Genomic DNA, 3804 nt, shown 5'->3' on the forward strand with positions numbered 1-3804 from the left:
GGGTGGCTCAGGGCGAAGCGCAGCCAAGAGGCTCTACAGCATGAAGGGGAGGCCGAAGACAGTTGGGGAAAGGAAGGGCAGTGGGGAGTGAGCTGTGGCATTGGACAGAGGGAGGGCAGGAGCTTGAGGTGCTGCTGCTGCTCGGGTCTTCTGGGAGGGGTGAACCAACAGTGGGAAGGAGGAGGGGAGGTGTGGGGCCTGGAGCATGGGAGGACATGGAGGATGGGAGGAGAGGCCGGTGGTGCCGGGCAGCTCGAGGCTGGCAGCAAAGGCACCTCGGCGGCGGTGAGCCAGAGCAGCCGAACTCTGCCCCAGGGGCTGGGGGAGCCGGGCCAGGCTGCGGTTCTGGGGCTCGGCTAGCTTGCAGGCATTCGGCCTCGGGCTTGTGTCCGGGAGGGGCTTTCGGACCCCAAGCCCATCCCATTGTATTCAAGTTGAGCAGGACCTTCTGCAGCATGGAGGTGGTGGGCTTCTTCTTGATTGCGCCCCCTGCTGGCGGAGTCACCTCCTTGCCTTCCCATCGCTGCACGGCTTCTTGTGCACACTGAGGTCCAGCACGGACTCCCAAGACGGCTGGGCCCAGGTCTTCCCGGTGGACCGTTGCTTCACGTTGCTGGACAGGTCCAAGGGCTGCTGGTTGCATACATTTCCGAAGGGGGGGCTTGGCGCCCACTCCCTGGTGTGGCTTTTTTACTGCCCACACCCTGGTGATGGCAGGGTCTGAGTTCAGAGCCCTGGGCCTCTCATTGTAGATAAATAAACACACGGACACAATGTTTACTCGGAATGAAGACCTCTGAACAAAGGCAGGTGCCTCCTTTTATTATGTTGCTTGCAAGCGTCATAGCAGGAACAAGGAATTTTCCTTATAAGGTAAGCTACATAATTATGCTAATGCAAAAACTATACCATTGCTGGGGTCTTATCACCTCTGCTCTTAGCCCTGCCCAATTACTTTTGTTTCCCATATAACTTTCGTTTCTCCAGCCAGTATTTTCCCACACAGTCAGCACTTTATCACATAGCAACATCAGAGCGTCCAGGCAGCATTTTACAAGGTTGACCATTGCAACATTTAGCGTCCATTTATTGTAACAGTTGTATATTGCAACACCCTGGTGGCCTTGAATTCTTCTGGACTCAGCGCTTCCCTCTCTTCTCTCCCAGACAGAGTCCACGAGGGGGAGTTGCTCTGTCTCTCCAGCTTGGGAGGCTTCGCACTCAGGGCTGCTTCGGTCCAAGCGGGCTTGCCCTCGCTGGCTTTGCCGGGGTCTCGAACCCTAACACTAACCCCTAACCCTAACTTCCTTTCTCGGCCACCACCTCGGCAAGGCGAACTTCCTGTCCCCTGTCCGTGGCCGTCCCCTACCGCCTTTGAAACATGACCTTCCCATCATGGCCGACTTCCCGTCCGTATTTCTAAGTCGTCCTCCCAACTTCCTTTCGCAGCGACCTTCTCGGTTAAGGGGAACTTCCGGTCCGTCGTCCGCGACCGTCCCCTACCGCCTTTGGAAAAATGACCTTCCCATCATGGCGGACTTCCCGTCCGTCCTTCTTAGTCGTCCTCCCAACTTCCTTTCGCAGCGACCTTCTCGGTAAGAACTTCCGGTCCGTCGTCCACCTCCGTCCCTTACGGCCTTTGAAACGTGACCTTCCCATCATGGCGGACTTCCCGTCCGTTCTTCTAAGTCGTCCCATCAACGTCCTTTCGCGGCGAGTTTTGCGGCACGGTGAACTTGTCCGTCAGCCGGGCCGTCCCCCGTCCCCCCCCATGCCTGAGAATAACGACCTTTCTACGACGGCCGACTCAGTCCGTTCTTTTTAGTCTTCCCCCCTCCCCCCAGTTCCTTTCTCGGCCACCACCTCGGCAAGACGAACTTCCTCTCCCCTGTCCGTGGCCGTCCCCTACTGCCTTTGGAAAAAAATGACCTTTCCATCATGGCCGACTTCCCGTCCGTCCTTCTTAGTCGTCCTCCCAACTTCCTTTCGCAGCGACCTTCTCGGTAAGGAGAACTTCCGGTCCGTCGTCCGCGACCGTCCCCTACCGCCTTTGGAAAAATGACCTTCCCATCATGGCGGACTTCCCGTCCGTCCTTCTTAGTCGTCCTCCCAACTTCCTTTCGCAGCGACCTTCTCGGTAAGGAGAACTTCCGGTCCGTCGTCCACCTCCGTCCCTTACGGCCTTTGAAACGTGACCTTCCCATCATGGCGGACTTCCCGTCCGTTCTTCTAAGTCGTCCCCTCAACTTCCTTTCGCGGCGAGTTTTGCGGCACGGTGAACTTGTCCGTTAGCCGGGCCGTCCCCCCGTCCCCCCATGTCTGAGAATAACGACCTTTCTACGACGGCCGACTCCCAGTCCGTTCTTTTTAGTCTTCCCCCTCCCCCCTCACTTCCTTTCTCAGCGACCTTCTCGGTAAGAAGAACTTCCGGTCCGTCGTCCGCGACCGTCCCCTACCGCCTTTGAAACATGACCTTCCCATCATGGCGGACTTCCCGTCCGTTCTTCTAAGTCGTCCCCTCAACTTCCTTCTCTCAGCCACCACCTCGGTAAGACGAACTTCCTGTCCCCTGTCCGTGGCTGTCCCCTACCGCCTTTGGAAAAAATGACCTTCCCATCATGGCCGACTTCCCGTCCGTTCTTCTTAGTCGTCCTCCCAACTTCCTTTCGCAGCGACCTTCTCGGTAAGGAGAACTTCCGGTCCGTCGTCCACCTCCGTCCCCTACCGCCTTTGGAAAAAAATGACCTTCCCATCATGGCGGACTTCCCGTCCGTTCTTCTAAGTCGTCCCCTCAACGTCCTTTCGCGGCGAGTTTTGCGGCACGGTGAACTTGTCCGTCAGCCGGGCCGTCCCCCCCGCCCCCATGCCTGAGAATAACGACCTTTCTACGACGGCCGACTCCCAGTCCGTTCTTTTAGTCTTCCCCCCTCCCCCCACTTCCTTTCGCAGCGACTTTCTCGGTAAGGAGAACTTCCGGTCCATCGTCCGCGACCGTCCCCTACCGCCTTTGAAACATGACCTTCCCATCATGGCGGACTTCCCGTCCGTTCTTCTAAGTCGTCCCCTCAACTTCCTTTCGCAGCGACCTTCTCGGTAAGGAGAACTTCCTGTCCCCTGTCCGCGACCGTCCCCTACCGCCTTTGAAACATGACCGTCCCATCATGGCGGACTTCCCGTCGATCCTTCTAAGTCGTCCCCTCAACTTCCTTTCGCAGCGACCTTCTCGGTAAGGAGAACTTCCGGTCCGTCGTCCGCGACCGTCCCTTACAGCCTTTGAAACATGACCTTCCCATCATGGCCGACTTCCCGTCCGTCCTTTTAAGTCGTCCCCTCAACGTCCTTTCGCGGCGAGTTTTGCGGCACGGTGAACTTGTCCGTCAGCGCGACCGTCCCCCGTTCCCCCCCCACATGCCTTAGAACGAACGACCTTTCCACGACGGCGGGCTCCCAGTCCGTTCTTTTTAGTCTTCCCTCCCCCCCCACCCCACTTCCTCGCGCAGTGATTTTTTCGCCACGCTAGGATTTTAAGTTTATTATTCTATATCGCCATGATAAAACGCATCCTTATTAACGCATTAATAGGGGCGAGAGGAGGACCGGGAGGCCGCAACACTTGAGAGAGAAGGAGTTCCACTTCTTAAACCAAGAGTTAAAAAGGCGAACGAAAACTTCAGTGCTCTTTCTACGGACGAAGAGAACGGTGCCCTCCTGTGGTGAAAGTCGATATTGCGGCCACACAGAAAAAAAAAAACACCTTTTCAATGGCATTTTTTTGAAACCGGATTCTTTCTCGTGTGCCTGTTG

This window comes from Notechis scutatus, chromosome 14 (assembly GCF_049901735.1).
Source record: "Notechis scutatus isolate UNSWTSFEM ecotype Mainland chromosome 14, rNotScu1.2, whole genome shotgun sequence".
NCBI classification, from domain to species: Eukaryota; Metazoa; Chordata; class Lepidosauria; order Squamata; family Elapidae; genus Notechis; species Notechis scutatus.